Genomic DNA, 21815 nt, shown 5'->3' with positions numbered 1-21815 from the left:
CCCCCCCTGACCGAGGCAACCAGTCTTCTGAGGGAAGAGCAGTCAGGAGATGCCTCGCAGTAGGCATCTTAGCACGTTAAACCCACACATTAATCATGGCACAAACAGAATGCACGCATGCACACCACTGTGGTCCCTAGCGCACACACCCCACATCATCATCAAATTGGATTAGCCCAAGTCCACCATTCAGGACTTGTGAGCAGCAACGCCGTGTCAAGGCTCCAATTATGTTGCTGTATATTCATACACAATTTACACGGACCGAGGGATCACTTCTCCCTGGTCCTGGGGATCCCTTCTCCCCAACAAACGAGGGTGACACCCCTTTTCGGCAGGAATGTCACCCCCACATTCAAACATCAGTCACACTGTAGCCTGCCTGGGCTACAAAAAACTAAAAATACTCATAACCTGAGTCAAAATATAAAAATATACATAAAATACTCATAACCTGAGTCAAAAAAAAATAAAAAATTACCGGCGCTGCCGTGCCCCACGCCTGCCACGGCCACCGCCCCGGCCCCTGGCTACTCAGGGGAATCTGCTGTCTGCCATGTGGTGCATTCTCCTCACCACCTCACCCAGATGGCGGGTCTGGCGGGCCTGGTCCCTCCGGATGTTTTCAGGCAGGACGTCTGCCACCCCCCTTGTCTTCCGGGTCGCCTTCCTGGGTCCTGATGAGGCTTGGGGCCTAGAAGAAGGGGAGACCCTTGGGGGGAAGCCCTGTTGGGGGAGGAGTGGGAGGGGCTACCCCTGATGGAGGCCTGACTGGTGCCAGCACCAGGGGAAGACTCCTCCAAATGGAGCCTCACTTCATTTCCAGACATCACCTCCTCCTCATCAACCTCCTCATGAGGAGAAGTGTGGCCACTCCCCTCCACACAGGACTCCGGGCTTGCCAGGTGGTCAGAGGCAGCCTGATGTCCGGGGGAGGTTGTGGACTCGCCAGATGGCCCAGCACCCTCCTGCACATCTGTGGATGACACAAAACATTCACAGGTTGGAGGATCCACACACTTGTCACATGTTTCCTTCCACCCCCACACATGCTACACACCAGATAGAAAAAAAACACACTTACCTGTCCTCAAGGCCTCCTCAATGGAGTCAAATCCATGAACTCCCTCCACTTGATGCCTGTGGAGGCACTGGGCAACCACCCGCTCCTTAGCACTGATCGTCTCCCTAGTGGCTGGTCCCCCTCCAGTGGCCCTGGCATGAGTGGCCATCCTCGCCATCTTACCTCGCACCACGCGTCGCAGATCATTGATCTTTTTCAAGATCTCATTGGGGGTCCTGGTCTCTCTCCCCAATGCATTCACATTATCTGCGATCTGTGCCAGGATCTCCCTCCTCCTGGCCTGGGTGGTGTTGACACTCTTTGGCCCATGGAGGTAACGATCATTCAGGGCCATGGCCCTGACAATGATGGCCTTCTCCTGTGGGTTGTAATTGTGCCTGTGCTTCCTTTCTGCTGCTGGAGCAGACATGACTCTAACAGAATAACCTGCACAAAACCTGCACAAAAAAGGACAAAAGCACCTTGCTTCAGGGGGGGAAACAAACGGATGTAATTTTGCACTGGACGGGCGCATGTCTGGGTGCATTTATGCCCTGGGCGTATCTCACTAATTACGCCGGGCCTAGTTCGTATCTCACTGATTACGCCGGGCCGAGTTCTGAGCATGCGCAGAGAGGCACTGAACATAGTCAGCGTCATTGCGCATGCGCCGTCCGGCTGGCCCTTCATTTGCATGGGGTCACGGCTCATTTCAATGGAACACGCCCACTTCCTTCCTACTTCCAATTACGCCGGCTTACGCCTCGTAATTTACGTTGCGCCGACGTATCGTCGGGCGCAAATACTCTGAGGATACGGTACTTGCCTCTCTAAGTTGAGCCGGCATAACGTAAATGAGATGCGCTACGCCGGTCTATATATGCGTCGATGTACGTGGATCTACCCCAGTATGTATATGCAGTAAAGCATGCTTGTTATACTCCCTGTTGAACCTGGGATTAATTGAGGGATTAATCCTCTGCATTGTGTAAAAAGGCTGTTTGATCCTGTCTTCTCTTCTCCTCCCCTTCTTCTGCTATCTCCAACCTATATCTTGTTAAGATAGAGTGTTTGGAGTCACTCTACACATGCTCAGTTTTGTGTGTATTGATAGAGAGAGTTTCTTTTTTTGGGAGGGTGTATCTGATCAGCACAGTTCCAACCAGCAATGTCCAGAAAGAGGGTCAGGAGTCCTGCAGCCTCGTAGGACAGTCAAAGTAGAATGAAAGCACCTTCTACAAGCTTTACCCAGTGCTCAGCCAGATACTGATAGAAGTCACAAGACTGTTATATACTGCTGATGAGAAGAGGTATTACGCAGTTTATATTTTACTAAAATAATTGCAGTTCCATGTTCTGTGTACTGTGGGAGATCGGTTATAGTGAATGCAGGGTCCTGGGTTTAGTAACACTTTAACCCATTCACGGCGATATACGTCGGCAGAATGTCATGGCTGGGCACAATCACGTACCTGTACGTGTCTCTTTAAGTTCAGCCGCGCGCTCGTGACCCGGTCCGAAGCTCCATGAACGCACCCGCGGGAGCCGCAGACCCGATTGTCGCTGGTGTCCAGCGATTAGTCACCGGAGCTGAAGAACGGGAAGAGGTGTGTGTAAACACACTTTCCCCGTTCTTCATTGTGGCAATGTCAGTGATAGTCTGTTCCCTGATATAAGGAAAGACGATCACTGATGTCACACATCCACCCCTGCCCCCCTACAGTTAGAAACACATATGAGGTCACACTTAACCCCTACAGTGCCCCCTAGTGGTTAACTCCTAAACTGCAATTGTCATTTTCACAGTAAACAGTGCATTTTTATAGCAATTTTTGGTGTGAAAATGACAATGGTCCCAAAAATGTGTCAAAATTGTCCGATGTGTCTGCCATAATGTCGCAGTCACGAAAAAAAACGCTGATCGCCGCCATTAGTAATAAAAAAAAATTATTAATAAAAATGCAATGAAACTATCCCCTATTTTGTAAACGCTATAAATTTTGCGTAAACCAATCGATAAACGCTTATTGCGATTTTTTTTTACCAAAAATAGGTAGAAGAATACGTATCGGCCTAAACTGAGGAAAACATTTTTTTTTTATATATATATATTTTTGGGGGATATTTATTATAGTAAAAAGTAAAAAATATAGATTTTTTATCAAAATTGTCGCTCTATTTTTGTTTATATCGCAAAAAAAAAAAAATGCAGAGGTGATCAAATACCACCAAAAGAAAGCTCTATTTGTGGGAAAAAAAGGACGCCAATTTTGTTTGGGAGCCACGTCGCACGACGTGCAATTGTCAGTTAAAGCGACGCAGTGCCGAATCGCAAAAAGGGGCAAGGTCCTTAACCTGCATAATGGTCCGGATCTTAAGTGGTTAACCATTTCCTGCTCAGCCTATTGTAAAATGATGGCCAAGCGGGAGAACTATTATCCAGGGTGGGCGTCATATGACATCCTCCAGGTGTCACCTCTTCCGTGCCATAGGGGGCTTTGCACTTTGCAGAGGTGAAATCTGTCACCCACTGTGTCTGGAGGACAGATCGTTCCAATAGGCCGGCTCTGGTACTATGTGATCGCTGTGACCAAACACAGAGATCACAAGTCAATAGTACACAATGGCTTTTAGTCATAGCCATTCATTGTGTACTATTGTGATCCCTGTGACTGGTCACAATGATCGCATGGTACAGACAGGCTAACCACATTGCCCCTGTATCATGTGATAGTTGTGGTCAATCACAATTGTACACAATGGCACATGAATGGATGCCATTCATAAAAATGATTGCTTATAACAGTGATCATCACTGTAATAAGCTATCATAGTGCAAACCCTGTCCCCTCTGACGCGTCACGGGAAACCCGCGTTGCGCAAGAGGGGGCGGGGTCACCCGTGCATGTCATTGGGTAACCCCGGCTTTCTCCTTGCATCAGAGAGGGGGCGGGGTCACCCGCGCACATAGCGTGTGACCACTCCCTCATCTATAAAAGAGCTGTCAACATGGCAGAGCTTCATTCACCCGGGCACCTCCTATGAGGCGGTATCGTTCGCAGCGTTGTTTTTTTTCTTCCGTATCACTCGAGAGTGGATTACATTATTGGAACCTTTTTTTTCTTGGGGGCCGGGATCTGGGGTTCCCTTTTGTTAAAGGGGGCTTCCAGATTCCGATAAGCCCCCCGCCCGCAGACCCCCACAACCACCAGACAAGGGTTGTGGGGATGAGGCCCTTGTCCCCATCAACATGGGGATGTCCACCCATGTTGAGGGCATGTGGCCTGGTATGGTTCAGGAGGGGGAGCCGTTCTCCTGTCCCCCCTCATTTCCTGCAGCCTGCCAGGTTGCATGCTTGGAATAAGGGTCTGGTATGGATTTTTGTGGCGAACCCCACGCCATTTTTTTTTATTTTGGTGCAGGGTTCCCCATAAAATTAATACCAGACCTGAAGGGTCTGGTATGGATTTTTGGGGGGAAGCCCATGCAATTTCTTTTTAAATGGTGCAGGGTTCCTCTTAATATCCATACCAGACCTAAAGGGCCTGATATGGAATTTGGGCGGACCGCCACGCTTTTTTTTTTAATTTTGGTTTGGGGTTCCCCTTAATATTCATTCCAAACCCAAAGGGCCTGGTAATGGACTAACCCATGCTGTTTTTTTTTCAATTACTCTTATCTGTACTGCTGGGACCCAACAATTCATTATAGCCGCGATCAGTTTTAAATTACTTTTTTTTTCCTTTATGTGATTTTGTGTAGGGACTTTTCTAAGCAAGGGAAACATGTTCTACTTTACAGGCATACTATAGACATCCCCCAGGTACGAAATTTAAAGGAATATTTCACTTTTATTGTTTCACTTTAAGCATTATTAAAATCACTGCTCCCGAAAAAACTGCAGTCTTTAAAACTTTTTTTGCATTGATACATGTCCCCTGGGGCAGGACCCAGGTCCCCAAACACTTTTTATGACAGAAAAGAAAGTTAAAGCTGCGCCACTAAACAAAATTGGAAATAAAAAGTCCACTGAAACTCAAATATGTAAAGTCCCAATGTGCACTGTAAGGCCTCGTACACACGACCGAGTTTCTTGGCAAAAACCAGCAAGAACCTTGCTGGGAGATGTTTTTTTGCCGAGGAAAACGGTCGTGTGTACATTTTCGTCGAGGAAACTGGCGAGAACCTCGACGAGCCAAAAAGAGAGCAAGTTCTCTATTTTCTCGACAGGAGTCTGATTTGGCTCGTCGAGGATCTTGACAGGCTGGTTTTCAACGAGAAACTCGGACGTCTGTATGCTAAGAAACCCGTGCTTGCTCAGATTAAAGTATGAGACGGGAGTAAAAGTAACATTTGTAATGGAGATAACACATTTTTAAAGCTGTAACAGACTGAAAAGTGCAAATCGTCTCTTACCAAACTTTGATTTAACACGCAAACACATGAAATTAGCAAAAGCAGCCCCAAGAGTTTAGCCAGTGGAATCGAACTTCCCCTGCCGTTGTATGTGTTGTATGTCACCGCGTTTGAGAATGAGGAGATTTTGGCTTGACTGTGTGTACGCAAAGCAAGCTTGTCGAGTTCCTCGACAAGCCTAACAAGGAACTCGATGTGTTTAGCCCGTCAAGTTTCTCGGTTGTGTGTACGAGGCCTCATTGTGCACACAAATGGTAAATCCTGAAGATTAAATCCTCCAAAACTTCAACACCACCGTGACATCAAATGTGTTTTCACACTGAAGTGAAGACCCACCACCGGGTATTAAAGCCGCTTACCAGAAGGGCAAGCTCGATTAGCAATCGGCTATAGCCCAGCCGCGGCCTTTAGAGACTGTAGTGGACTCACAGGGTTAAAAGTTTCCAGAAAAAGCTTCCAGCGCATTCACGGGCTCGTCCAGATGAACATGGGTAGAGAAAAGGTGCACCATAGTGTAATTCCATAAAACGTATTTATTTAAAAAAGGTGTAAAGGGTACTTATGCCGGCCGGCAACAAGCGGAGCCCATCCTCCTTGGCGCGGCTCCGCTTGTTGCCGGCTGGCATTTGTTTTATATGTCTGATGATTTTATCTACTTTGTAAGTACCACTTACACCTTTTTTAAATAAATACGGACAGATATCCCATCCCTATTTATATGGTCAAAAGAGGCCCAATTCTGTCCAATTATTAAGACCACCCGACATACATATGTTACAAAGAGCTATTACAGTACTCACACTTTTTACATATGTATCCCTTTTTACATATGAATCCCAACTCATTTTGATTTCAACAAATCTTCCTCAGGGGTAGATAGTGGTCAGTCTGACATGTAAATATACATATGAGAAAATATGCTCACATATGGTAACACAGAACTTACAGTATATTGCATTACCACATAGTCAACATTACACTACCCCAAGTACTGTCCTAAAAGTCTCATCCAGACATGTTTGTTGTTGTTTTTTAGTTTATATAGGGATGTTGGCATTCACAAGTTCATGAGTGTGAGCACTTTTGTATATTATTTGTAATTTAAGCTCTCCAATTTGCAGACATGTGGCCTTCTAACATAATAAATAAATATACCGTGCAAAATGCATTGGTCTTGACAGAGTATATGAAGATCTCCATGGAGGTGATTGGAACAAACAATTGCTTCAGGTTAAAATGAGGTGAATTGTTTGTTTACACAAGTTACAAGTTACAAACTGTTTTTGGAACAATGTGCTTTCCTCTTATTTTTTCTTCTTTATCGTTTATCAGCTGACTGATGTTTTATTCCATCAGTCTAGTCTATGAAGTGGTGTATATGATAATCATATTGTGACGCATACATCTGATGTGTTTACCACTGTGCATGTACAATTTATTTATTTTCATTAGTTTGTTGTAATAGGGCATATTATACTGAATATGTATGTGTGCTTGTACATATAGGGGCAGATCCACAAAGAGAGTACGCCAGCGTATCTAGTGATACGCCGGCGTACTTTCAAATTTCCCGCGTCGTATCTTTGTTTTGAATCCTCAAAACAAGATACAACGACATCTGGGTTAGATCCGACAGTCGTACGTCTTCGTACGCCTTCGGATCTTAGATGCAATTCTTAGGCATCCGCTGGGTGGTGTTCCCGTCGTATTCCGCGTTGAGTATGCAAATTAGCTATTTCCGACGATCCACGAACATACGAGCGGCCATCGCATTCTTTTACGTCGTTTCCGTTCGGCTTTTTTCGGCATATAGTTAAAGCTGCTATTTGGTGGCGTACGCAATGTTAACCTCCCTGGCGGTATGATTCTGTCTGGAATTACGTACCAAAAGCGGTACAATTATTTTGCAAGGAAATTTGGCGTTTTATACTGTAGGCCTGCAATTCTTAGGAATAACTCATTTAAATCGGACCAAACAAGAGTGTAGTAGGCATCCTGGGTATGATTTTTTTAAAATAAATAAATTATAAATTATAATATAATAAATAAATATAAATAATTATAACAAATAATAATATAATTATAATAAAAATCATTCAATGATGTAATCAATTCAAAATCACTGAAATTTGCTCAGTTGCAGAATTGTCGCTGTCATTACTTTTATTTTTTTATGACGAATTTCCCCACAAATCGCTATCGCACAATTCTGCAAGTGATTATAATTTATTATCGCTGTTTTCTAGCTGCCATTTTTGACATAAAGGGACACTTTTGGTTGCTATGGACAATCTACAGTTTGCAGGCAGAAAGAACAGTTTTTATTATATAAAAGTACATGCATGACACTGGGCAGACCACTAGGGACAAGGGGTGTGTGTATTTTTTACATACAGTATTGAAATCTATAAGATTACAGTATACTGTATGTAATGTGTTTGTTTACTTTTTTGAATTTGGCGCCGTTCTCCGCCCCGTGCGTCGTAACGTTGCAGGGAACGGAGATCGGCGGCACACGGGGACACTGTGAATCGAGCGAGGACTCGCTCGCTCACACAACGGGGATGCATCGCTGGATCCAGGGACAAGGTAAGTAACTTGTCTGTGGATTCAGCGAGCAGGTAAGCCGCGCCGCTGCACACTCTGCACAGCTACCCCGAGCATGACTCGGGGATACCGATCCTGGCATGGAAAATCCACCCTGAGTCACGCTCGGGGATACCGCCAGGGAGGTTAAGTATGGCCGTCGTTCCCGCGTCGAATTTGAAAATATTTTATTTTGTTTGCGTAAGTCGTCCTTGCGACGTCATTTAGCGCAATGCGTGGCGGGAAATTTAGGGACGGCGCATGCGCCATTCGTTCCGCGCGGGGACGGGCTTCATTTAAATGAAACACGCCCACTACTCGTCGATTTAAATTACGCGCCGTTACGCCACGAGAGATACACTACGCCGCCGTAACTTACGGCGCAAATTCTTTGTGGATTCAAAGATTAAAAAAGTAAGTTACAGCGGCGTAGCGTATCTCACATACGCTGCGCCCATGCAATTGTACGAGGATCTGCCCCATACTGCATACTTTATGTTGTTTGTTATTTATTTATTTATAGTTTTGTGAAGTTATTTTTGTATCTTGAATCCTAGTTCTGACATTGATGATGATGTTGCCCTGGCACCTGTCCTTTTCCACCATGGCACCAATGCATTTCCATCAACTGGGTTGCTTACTGCACTGGCACAGCTGTGCGCGATGACATCATATTTCTCAGACCTGAATGGATGGGCTACATTTTTACACTTCCCTCCCTATATTAAGTTGTATGTTTTGCCATACTTCACTATTTCACTCATAATTACAGTCAGGTGTATCAAATCAACAATTTTTAGGAATCCCCTTGTGATTACATAAATATGTTACATTATGGAGGGGGGACATGTCCGGTGAAGTGTTCTGGGATCTTCTTCTTAAAGTTATTTCACTTTTTTGGTACTATATTTGAAGATATATGTTATTACTATCCCCTTTCTTCTAGATATTATACTTGAATCTAGCCCCATACATAGATTCAAGCTACTTTTTGAAACAACAATTCTTTTAATACCTGGATTTTTTTCTTTTTCTAGAATATATGCCCCTTTATTTTACATCTCTCCATTTCCCAGTAGACGACAGTTGTGTGGAAATGCGTTGGATCGGAGGGTACTTGCAACGCTATCCATCTAGTTGGCAGACTGACACCGCCACTAGAGATATCATTTATGCCGGAATTTTTTAACCTTTATGAAAATAATAATTTTAAGATAATATTGGCTGATTTACATTATGAGGCTTTTCCCTTTTCATATATGGTCTTTGAACACATGGAGCTCATCACTGCAAGTGTATCAGGACACGCTGTTTGAAATCTCCAGACCTGTGATCATCCTGGCATAAACCTTTGATCTCTGTAATAGGAATACATCAGATCTGCTCATCCCTGCAAGTGTATCAAGACACGCTGTTTGAAATTTTCACACCTGTGATCATCCCGGCATAAGCTTCCTTGATCTCTGTAATATGGATCCATCAGATCTGGTAAGAGGCTTCTTGTGAATGGAACACTTTGCCATTTTTCTTGAACACTGGTAGCCACAGAGCTAAATACCATTTTAACTTGTCACACCCTTTTTTAAGTGTATGGATTTTTTTATGGACTTAAACTTTTTCAGGTCAACCTAATTTGTTTACGCACTGGAATTTCTTTCAATTTTTTGTGCATTGACATTTTGAATAATGCATTTGTTATGACATCTGTTATTTGCATCATTAAGTTGCTATCATATTGTTCACACACACATACTTTATGTTTGAACACTTGGGTAGATATCTTGTTTATTCATTTTATTTTGTACATTATCATATCAGTTCACTATTTAAAGGAACATTAGCCATTTCTATTACTTTATCCTTTCAATTTGAGTTGCAGCAGTTCCATACCAGACTAGTGCAGAGATATTTTTATACATTTTTATACATTTACAGTGCCTTGAAAAAGTATTCATACCCCTTGAAAATTTCCACATTTTGTCATGTTACAACCAAAAATGTAAATGTATTTTATAGGGATTTTATGTCCTAGACTAAGGCCCCGTACACACGATAGAATCCATCCGCAGATAAATCCCAGCAAATGGGTTTCTGCGGATAGATCCTATGGTGTGTACACGCCAGCGGATCTGTTTCCGCGGAGAAATCTCCTCTGGGATGGATTCCAGCAGATCGGATATTTGTTGTGCTGCACAACATATCCATCTGCTGGAATCCATTCCAACGGATGGATCCGCTCGTCTGTACAGACTTACCGGATCCATTCGTCCAAAGGGATTCCCCGCACGCGTCGTAATGATTTGACGCATGCGTGGAATTCCTTATATGACAGCGTCGCGCCCGTCGCCGCGTCATAATCGCGGCGGCGGCGCGACACGTCATCGGCAGAGGATTTCCGCGCGGATTTCAATGCGATGGTGTGTACACTCCATCCCATCGAAATCAGCGGAAATCTTTGAGAGGATTTATCCGTGGAAACGGTCCGCTGGACCGTATCTGCGGATAAATCCTCTCGTGTGTATGGGGCCTAACACACAGTGGCATATAATTGTGAAGTAGAAGGAAAATTATAAATGTTTTTTTAACATTTCTTACAAATAAATATCTGAAAAGTGTGGTGTGCATTTGTTCTACTTTGTAGAACCACCTTTCGCAGCAATTACAGCTGCAAGTATTTTTGGGTCTGTCTCTACCAGCTTTGTACATAGAAAGAGTGACATTTTTGCCCATTCTTCTTTGTAAAATAGCTCAAGCTCTGTCAGATTGGATGGAGAGCATCTGTGAACAGCAATTTTCAAGTCTTGCCACAGATTCTCAATTCAATTTAGGTGTGGACTTTGAGCTGGCCATTCAAACACATCAATATGCTTTGATCTAAACCATTTCATTGTAGTTCTGGATGTATGTTTAGGGTTGTTGTCCCCCTGGAAGGTGAACTCCTGCCCCAGTCTCAAGTATTTTGCATACTCTAACAGGTTTTCTTATAAGATTGCCCTGTATTTGGCTCCATCCATCTTCCCATCAACTCTGACCAGCTTTCCTGTCCCTGTTGAAGAAACGTATCCCCACAACATGATGCTACCACCACCATGTTTCTCGGTGGGGATGGTGTTTTCATGGTGATGTGCAGTATTCGTTTTCCGCCACACATAGTATTTTGCTTTTAAGCCAAAAAGTTCAATTGTGGTCTAATCAGACCAATGCCCCTTCTTCCACATGTTTTCTGTGTCCTCCACGTGGCTTCTCGCACACTGCAAATGGGACTGCACAACTAATAGTTGTCCTGTGGACAGAATCTCCCATCTCAGCCGTGGATCTCTGCAGCTCCTCCAGAGCTACCATGGGTCTCTTGGCTGCTTCTCTGATTATTGCTCTCCTTGCACAGCCTGTCAGTTTAGGTTGATGGCCATGTCTTGGTAGGTTTGCAATTGTGCCATACTCTTTTCATTTTTGGATGATGGATTGAACAGTGCTCAGTGAGATATTCAAAGCTTGGGATGTTTTTCATAACCTAACCCTGCTTTAAAATTCTCCACAACTTTATCCCTGACCTGTTGGGTATGTTCCTTGGCCTTCATGATGCTGTTTGTTCACCAAGGTTCTCTAACAAACCTCTGATGGCTTCACAAAACAGTTGTATTTATACTGAGATTAAATTACACGCAGATGGACTTTATTTACTAATTAGGTGACTTCTGAAGGTAATTTGTTACACTAGACTTTAGTTAGGGGTACTAGAGTGAAGGGGCTGAATACAAATGCACACCACACTTTTAGATATTTATTTGTAATACATTTTAAAAACCATTTATCTTTTTCCTTCCACTTTGTGTTGGTCTATCATATAAAATCCCAATAAAATACATTTACGCTTTTGGTTGTAACATGACAAAATGTGGAAAATTTCAAGGGGTAGGTATGAATATTTTTTCAAGGCACTGTACATGGGGGCCAACTAAGGGCAAGACTACTAGAGGTAGGACTCTTATGTTTAGGGACATATGGGTTACACAGTGTGTATTCTCTTGCAGCACTGTGCAGCCATTTTGGGAGGGGGTTGGTTACTTCTTTATTAGTGTTGCTCACGAATATTCGTATTGCGAATATTCGGCTCGAATATGGCATATTCGAGTATTCGCGATATATTTCGAATTTCGCGGTGAATATTCGCGATTCCGAATATTCACATTTTTTCAATTTTATTTTTAAAACAGATCACATCCTATCGACGTCTAAAAGCATTGCTGGTATGATTAGAGACCCTGGGCCGAGTAGCTAAGCTGAGGCGATCCTTTTATGTTGCCGAATATAAAAAAAAAAAAATTGTGAATTTTCGCTAATGCGAATGCGAAAATGATTGCGAATTTTCGATAACTGTGGTAGGAGAACTCTGATTGTCTCTGATGCAAAAGGGGGGGGGGGGCTTTGTGTATGTTTCTGTTATGAATATTTGTATGTTTGATATTATTATTTTTTGTAAGAAGGAAAAAATTGCGCATACCTTAGAAAAAGGTGAGAATACAGCAGCAACTCAAAAATGTTATACAACATAAATTAATACAAGACAGAAAATGGAGTCGCTCTACAAGAATAAAAAATATGTCTAGTGACAAGACATGTGGGCAAATTATAAAATAAGCAAGCGCAAATAACTTGTGAAATACACAGTGAAACAAATATATAAAGAAATATAGTCCCAATAATAGAAAAATAATCTTTCATAAAAATGTCTTTGATATGTGAAGTGAAAAAAAGTCCAAAGCATGCAGCATGAACGTGTTCAATCTTCAAGGTGTTTGATTGACAAACGGCTGTGACAGATGGATAGAGTAAAGAATCACCACCAATGCAAAATACTTTTTATTTTCTATTGTAAAATATCAGGAATATTCTGAGCCAATCAGAGTGCTCCTTCCGCATTTGCCGAATATTCGCAATTATTTTGTATTGTAAAATATCAAGAATATTCTGAGCCAATCAGAGTGCTCCTTCCGCATTTGCCGAATATTCGCAATTATTTTGTATTGTAAAATATCACGAATATTCTGAGCCAATCAGAGTGCTCCTACAGCATTTGTCGAAATTGCGCAGTAAATATCGCATTCGCATTTTGCGAAATTTCGAAAAAATATCAAGAATATTCTGAGCCAATCAGAGTGCTTCTACCGCAGTTATCGAAATTTCGCAATTATTTTCGCATTCGCAATAGCGAAAATTCGCAATCATTTCATTTCGATAAAATATCACGAATATTCGAATTTAGCGAATATATCTCGAATATTCGACTATATATTCGAGATATATCGCGAAATCGAATATGGCGTATTCTGCTCAACACTATTCTTTATATAAACATCTGTTTTTGTTTTATATATTTTTTGTATTTACTTTGTTATTTATATTTGCTCTTACAAATCCTTGCAGTGGAGCGAACTTCAGGTCTCGCTGAGGGAACCTGAAATGTTTAATATTAAAGCTGTCTATTCTCTAATTCATCCCAAAGGTGTTAGATTGTGTTGCAGTCAGGACTCTTTTTGTGCTAATGCCTTAAGAGGTCCCTTCACTGGAACTAAGGGCCCGAGCCCAACACCTGAAAAACAACCCCACACCATAATTCACCCTCCAGCAAATTATTTGAACCACTGCACAAAGCAAGGTCCATAAAGTCATGGATGAGCGAGTTTGGGGTGGAGGAACTTGACTGGCCTGCACAGAGTCCTGACCTCAACCCGATAAAACACCTTTAGGATGAATTGGAGCAGAGACTGCAAGCCAGGCTTTCTCATCCATATCAGAGCCTAACCTCACAAATTCGCTTGAGGACGAATAGTCAAACATTCCCATAGATATACTCTTAAACCTTGTGAGGTTGTGGCTGTAGACAAGAGTGAAATGAACTGATGAATCCTTTAGCCATGTAACTGTTGGCCAGTTTCTGCATAGTGCTAGCAAAGTCTGAAAGCTGTATAACAAAATATGCAATGCCTAAGAAATCCACAAATCTCCACTTTCCCATTTCAGACATATCCAGGTGTCCATTAAAAACAAAGCTATCATTTTTAAATAGAACTCTTCCAAGAGTGAACAAGCTGCGTTGTATTTTCAAAATAAAAGCTTCAAAGCATAATTTGGGTACATGTGTGGGCCAAAAATAGATATGCAATTTTATTCTAAAGGAACAGAAATGCAAAGCAAAAAATGCTTGACTGGCATCTGGGCAACAACTTTGTTGAATAAAAATATATATTGCACATTTTTCTCTCTGGCTGAAATATACAGTTTTCTTATTATTTGGAAAACACAAGCTGTTTGCGCTGAGAACAGAATTAGGAGAATGGGAATGTCTATTGCTATCATTAACAATAACTGCTGAACTAAAAGCCTACTGTCTTGGCAGCAGGCTTGTGTGTCACCAGGGTTCTGATCTGGTAACACTAAGCTTCATTACTGTATAATGAAACAGAATTGTGATTCATAGAGGGTCTGTTAATATCTGAAGTGTGGGGAGTGAGCCAATATATAATATGAAACTTCCTATTTTAATACGGAAAACTGGATTTCATAGACTTGCCTGAGAGTCTGATGGTAGCAGCTGGTGTCAGCAGGTATAGGCTAATGAAAAAAGGCCATTAACAGTTGCACACATATGGGTCATTACTGGATATGAGCACATTGTTTTTATTCTGATCTGATCCATTACCTATGGTCTGTGAATGTCGATGGTCCAAGTTTAGTCTGGCTTGAGGAGATCAGTTAATTTTAAAGGAAACTGTGATATTATTTACCTGCCAGAGTGTGCTGTGTACAATGCCATATTGCCCATCTATCCAACCCGCAGAACGTTTGTGGCAGCATTCATTGTCAGTGTTTTGGACACATACAAGTTCTAAGGCACTATGATTCATGCTGAATATATTCGACTCCATTGCTGGCATTTAGTTGAGAGACATTAATATACTTTGATGATTCCAGAGACATAAAAAAAGAAGAGTTCCTTGCAATTGTAAAACTAAAATTTGAACACCAACCACTATTTAGACTGCAATGGATATTTATATATAATGATATAGGCCCAGATTCACAGACAGCGGCGCACATTTATGCAGCCGTAGCGCAAATAATATACGCTACGCCGATGCAGCGCAGAGAGGCAAGCACGGAATTCACAAAGCCAGTGCTCCCAAAACTGTGCTGGGTTTCCTTGTCAAAAGTCTTTATTTGTGATTTGTCAAAGGAGTTATACAAACATTGTAGAATAAGAACGCATTGTAATTAAGGAGAGAGTTCTTTCGCATGTTAGTTATTGTAGCGTTAACTTATAACAATAACAATACGTCCTTGCTAAAAAGGTTTATAAAGATCTTACAATATTATATTTCCGTGGTGGGGTAACTTGAGGTGTAACTTAGTATCATACCAACTATATTAATAATTCCACACACAGATCTGCTTATAGAGTATTGCAGTGAAGGCTTCAATATTGTTATTCTTCGAAGATACCTGGGGTGAGATATGTATCATAAACCTATTAACGATCCATATCACCAGGACGAAGACAAAAACTGAGTCAAAACAAGACAAAAAGAAAAAAAAGGGGAAATAAGAGAAATAAGGGAAATAAGCGAGAGGAGGGGACAGGAGGGAGAAGGTAGGGCAAGGGAGTCTGCAGGACTAGGCCGGGGGACAACCACCTTCAGCAAGAGATGCCGCTATCGCTCCATTGGCTGGGCTACCATGGCATCAAAACCTCATTATTGAAAGTATTAGACATTGTATAAGTAATCCAAGGTTTCCATTCTTGTTCGAACTTGGTAATCGTGTCCGTTTCGATGGCCGACATTTTGGCGTGAGTCATTGCTGTGTTTGTTCTGGCGTGGACTTCCTCCACTGACAAATTTGGGGATTTCCATGCTTTGGCCATTGTTTGCTTTGCGGCTGTGAAAAGTTGTCTGATAAGTTTGAATTGTGTATTTGATACATCCACCGGTTTTAAATTGAGTAGGGCTATTTTAAGTTCTAACGTGAAATTCTTCCCCAGTAAAATGTAAGCTATTTGAAAAATTTTCAGCCAAAATATTTGCGCTTTCGGGCACGACCACCAAGTGTGAAAATAGGTTCCTATATCCGTGCATCCCCTAAAGCATAGGCCTGAATAGTTGCGAGTAAATTTAGCAATTCTGGCAGGTACCAGGTACCATCTAGCAAGCACTTTGTAATTGGTCTCTGACGCTATCACATTTGGGGATGCAGTTTTGATGTTGAGCCATATTTGATTCCATTCCGATTCACTCAGTTCTGTGTTTAGGTCCTCCTCCCATCGACGCATGTATAGAAGTTTCCCTGTGTAGGGATGTGTGATTATTTGGGAGTATATGGTAGATATCAGGCCTCTAGCATGTGGATCCTTTGTACAGATGGTTTCAAAAATTGACATCTGAGTTGGCGGAGCAGGTGCATCTGCCAGGGGTTGAAAAAAGTTTTTTATTTGTAGGTACCTGAAAAGTTCCTTTTGAGGGATTCCCTGTGATTCACATAGTGTTGGGAAGGGAATAATGGAGGAAGAGTTTAGGAATTTGTATTTTTGTGTGCAATCCCTTTTCACCCATTCTTTGAATGTACCTGGGTATACCCACGCTGGATAGAATTCAGGGTTCTTGATAAATGAGAGTAATGGTGAGTGCGGGGATTGTAGACTGTACTTGGCTTTGATTTTGTCCCATAAGGATAGGGAGTGTTTAAGAATGGGGTTACATACATGTTTGCATAATTTTGGGGAGATCCAGAGTATATTGGAGATTGAGATAGGATCGCTTTCTAGCGCTTCTATAGCCACCCATAATGGAGCTTCGTGTTTTGCGTGGTACTTCACTAAATTTGCTAGTTGTGCTGCGTTGTAGTAATGTAAAAAGTTGGGGTAACCCAGACCTCCTTTAACTTTAGGTAAATATAGGGTTTGGGGCTTAATTCTCGGTTTGGAAGAGCCCCATATGAAGGATGAAACTCTATTTTGGATTATTCTAAAATAATGAGCCGGGATGGGGATGGGAAGTACTCTGAAGAGATAAAGTAATTTCGTCAGGATTGTCATTTTGATAGCGTTTATTTTACCAAACCATGACAGCGAGAGTAGGGTCCAAGATTTCATGAGGTTTGTTATGTGTTTTAGGAGAGAGGGATAGTTAAACGAATATAGATCAGCTACTGCAGCTGTTAGGTGTATTCCTAAATATGGGATGCTTTTTGTTTGCCATTCAAACGGGAGACCTGACCTAGCGGCACTTAGTTCAATGGTGGATAATGATATGTTTAAGGCTCTACATTTTTTAGGATTTATTGCTAAACCTGAGAATGAAGCGAACTGGTTGAGGATAGGGAATAAGTTGGGGCCTGATACCTGGGGCGACGAGAGGAAAAGTAGGATGTCATCTGCATATAAGCAAATTTTGTGCTTGATACCTCCCAGTTCTATACCAAGAATTGTAGATTCAGTTCTGATCCTTTGTGCGAGGGGTTCTACAAGGAGGGCGAACAATAATGGGGATAAAGGACATCCTTGTCTAGTACCTCTTTGTATTTTGAATGTCTCTGATTTGTACCCCGCATATTTAACATATGCTTTGGGATTTTTGTACATTTCCAGAATCCACTGAATATAATTGGGTCCGAAACCCCATTTCCGCAAATTAAATGCTAGATATGCCCAGGAGACGGAATCGAAAGCCTGCTTTAAATCTAGGGAGACAAAGCACGCTGGGATTCCTCTTTTTTTAGCGATATGTGCAATTAGATTCGCCCTCCTTATATTGTCCCCCGCCTGTCTATTGGGCATGAATCCTACCTGATCGCGATGGATCAGTGTTCCAATGAATTTATTAAGACGACGCGCTAATATTTTCCCTAGTAGTTTAATGTCAACATTCAGCATAGATATTGGACGGTAATTTTCACTTAAGGTTGTATCTGTGTGAGGCTTAGGGATCATACAGATAGTGGCCATTAGTGAGTCTTGCCTGAAGGATTTCTGTTTTAATACGTCATTAAATGCATCTGCCAACCTGGGGGAGATTAAGTCCTTGAATGTTTTGTAATATCTAGCTGGGAACCCATCTGGGCCAGGCCGTTTATTCAATTTTAGGTCGTCGATGGCCTCCGCTACCTCATCTTGCGATATTGCTTCATCCAACTGTGATTTTTGGGTTTCGTTTAAGTGCGGTAATTTGATCTGTGAGTAAAAGGTTTCAGCTTCCGATTCATTAAACAAGGTTGTTTCCGAATATATTTTCTTTAAGTGTTCACTAAATTTCTTCACTATTTTGCATGGGTTACTGGAGGTATATTTATTTGCTATTTTTAATTTTATTGGGTTATAGGATTTGTTGGTCGAGTTTAGTGCTCTAGCTAGGTAAGTCCCTGATTTGTTGGCATATTTATAGAATTTGTGCTTAGACCTAAGAAGGGTTTTGTCTGCCGATTCTGTTAGGAATAGGTCATATTCTAAGCTCGCTTTATCGAGCCGCGCTTTGGATGTGGGGGTGTGGTGCTGTTGGAAGGCCATATACGCTAACTCATGTTCTGTTTCAAGGGTTTTTGCTAATTGAATCCGTTTGCGCTTAAGGTTTCCTATTTGTCTCTGTAGGGTCCCTCTCAGAACCGGTTTGTGTGCTTCCCAGAGTGTGAGTGGGGAGATTTCTGGGGTTGCATTCAGTTCTAAGTATTCTTTGAAATTACGTTCTATTTCTGCGCAGTATGTTGGGTGTTTAAGCAGTATCTCCGGGAGATACCACGTTGGGTCATGGTTCTTCGGAATTGCTGAAGCTACTGTGGTAAATACTGCGTCGTGGTCCGACCAGGGGATGGGAATGATGCTGGATGCGATCACCTCCGGCAGCATTCCTGTAGTTAAAAATATGTGATCTATGCGGCTAGAGGACTGATGAGGGTTGGAATAGTAGGTGTAATTGCGTTTTGTTGGGTTAGTTTCTCTCCAGGAGTCCACCAGGTTGTATTTGGCTAACAGATTGGAAAGATTCCATTTGGATTGTTTGTTTAGGGGGGAATAGGGTGTTTTGTCTAGGAAAGTGAGGAGGACCTGATTGGAGTCTCCGCAAACAAATAGGGCTCCCCTCTTATGTGTATTAATTGTTTGAAAGAGGTGTGACATAAATGCCAGTGGGTTAACATTAGGTGCGTAGTAGGACACTATGGTCACTGCCAAATCCATGATGAATCCAATCAGGATTATGTAGCGACCCTCTGGATCTTTAATTTCTGACGTCATTGTGAATGGTGTTGTTTTGTGGAATGCGATTAAGGTACCCCTCTTTTTGACAGAGGCTGAAGCCAAGTATGTTTGTGGATAGGATGCGTTAAAGTATTTTGGGGTAGTGGAAGGGGTGAAATGGGTTTCTTGTAAGCAGATTACGTGTGCTTTTTTGGACTGAAAATACCTAAAAGCTTTTGTGCGCTTTTGTGGTAGGTTTAAACCTTGGACGTTCAGAGACAGTATGTTCAACGGGGCCATGGTAGCCAAACCAATATGCCTATCTTACCGTGATTCCATGAGTTGCGGTCTCCCGACCCAATCCGTGCAGACATATAGGGAAGAGGGATAGGGGGGGGATGCAAGAAAGAAAATGTAACAAAAGAAAGAAAATAAGGTGCGTTAGTACATGTTACTTTGATAAGCAATAGCATTCTACCAATGCAGTCAAGTGAGTCCCGTGATGGGGAGAAAATATCCCCAACAGGGGAGAAGGTGCCCTCGTCTAGTCCCCGCATATTAGTGCGAGGACCAGAGGGGAGCTCAGTGAAGCGCATGTAGCATCCGTGTCATGGAGGCCCGCGTACTGAAATATTTTATTGTATCCATATGGGTAACTCTAATATAATGCTATAAATAAACATATTATAAGCTGACCTAGCTAGATTAACGTTTGAGCATACCTTTTAACGTGTGGGTGTCAGGGGAGACAATCTTGCTAACAGCAGCCAGTTGTGCTGACTGTGTCTTAACTTTTTAATACTAAATAAGTAAAGTGGGAGTGTTCTTGGAGAATGTGCGTGGTATATGACCGAATGTGTTAAACTAAAACCTTGTTTTTGTACAGGAGAAAGTGATTTTGTCGTTTCATTATTATCGCCTGTAGGCAGTTATGACCAGGCTTTTTAAGGGTAACTTGCTCTGGGAGTACCCAGGGTGGGGAGGTGGCTAAAATTTGCTGTGGGCACGGGTGGTGTGCCTTGTGATTTATGAGGGGTTGCCTAAATGATCCCTTTTTCCCTTTGAGGGTGTAGGGAGTGGATGAATTGATTGTTTAAACTATGTAAATCCAAAATAAATATTAAAGTCTAAACAGAAATACATTTAAATTGTAACATTCAATCCATTCTGGGGTATTATGATGCTGAAATGGGAGAGAAAAAAAAAAGAGAGTGGTTAGTAACTTTATGCAGAGTTAATTCAGTCCATTGTGTCCTCTTGGTCCTGGGTCTGTGTGACAAATCTGCCCCTTTTGTGCGTCTGCTGTAGGCCGTTGTTGTGATCCTGCCGAGGTGGGCTGCTGTGGGAGGATGCAGATGCTGGTCTTCTGCAAGCCGAATTAGTTGACGTAGGGCTCTCCATCACCTTGAAATCCATCAGGGCTTGGCGTAGCTGCTCTGGGTTTCTACAGACAATTTTAGTTCCTTGTATTGTAAAGCGTAGGGAGAAGGGGAATCCCCACTGGTATTTTATATTATGACGCTGCAGCTCCAGCAGGAGAGGTTTCATGGCCCTCCTTTTGGCTATAGTTAACTGAGATATGTCTGCAAAGATCTGATATTCATATCCTTGAAATGACAGGTTTTTTTTCTCTCTAGCCGCCTCCATTATTTGTTCCTTGGTCTTATAAAAGTGGAACTTTGCTATAATGTCCCTAGGAGGGCCGTCTGCTCTTTTTGGTGTCAGTGCTCTGTGGATCCTGTCCATTTCCAACCTTTCTACCGCTATTCCTGGCACTAGTTCTTGACACAACGCCAATGCGGTGGCTTGTAAATCTATGACTGCCTCAGGGATTCCCCTGAACCTAATGTTGGACCTCCTGTCGCGGTTCTCAAAATCTTCCTGTCTATTCTGCAAAATTTCGTTTTCCTCTTTAAGCATGTCTAATTCAGTCATGCATTCTTGTGTGTATGTCTCTATTTCATCCAATTTGGACTCTAAAACTTCTGTTCGATTTCCAATTTCTCTAATCTCTTTTGTGAGGCTAGCAGTTATTTGGTCTGAGGTAATTTTTAGGGCTTTGTGAAGCATTCTTTCAAACTGCTTCAATAAGGCTGAGGGGATTGTAGAATCCTGTTTATTAGCTGACAATATGTCTTCAACCTCTTCCTCCTCACTATCTGTGCCCAAATTACACTGTGCTGCCATCAGTTTAGCTGAAAGTGTCGCTCGTTTCATCCCCTTTCCTGAGGTGATTTTGTCTGTGGAGCCTGGCGCCTTTTTAGCTGTACTTGCGGTCTGCTGTGCTCCGCTAATGGAGGTGGTTTTATTCCTGCTCCTGGCTCCTCCTAACACCATTATGCCTTCGGGGGGTATCCCTCACCTCTCCGGGATATATATCCGTGGTACCGCTCGTTTATCTCTCCGGTTACCGGGGTTATCAGCGGGTTTTTTCTCCTACACGGAGCGGAGCTTCAGCCTGACATGTCCGTCCCGCTGGGCTCCGCGCATGCGCTTCGTGCTGGGTTTCTAAGGCGTAAGCCGGCGTAG

This window comes from Rana temporaria, chromosome 2 (genome assembly GCF_905171775.1).
Source record: "Rana temporaria chromosome 2, aRanTem1.1, whole genome shotgun sequence".
In the NCBI taxonomy this organism is placed as follows: domain Eukaryota; kingdom Metazoa; phylum Chordata; class Amphibia; order Anura; family Ranidae; genus Rana; species Rana temporaria.
The sequence above is the reverse complement of the archived record's forward strand: the minus strand, read 5'-3'. Positions refer to the sequence as shown.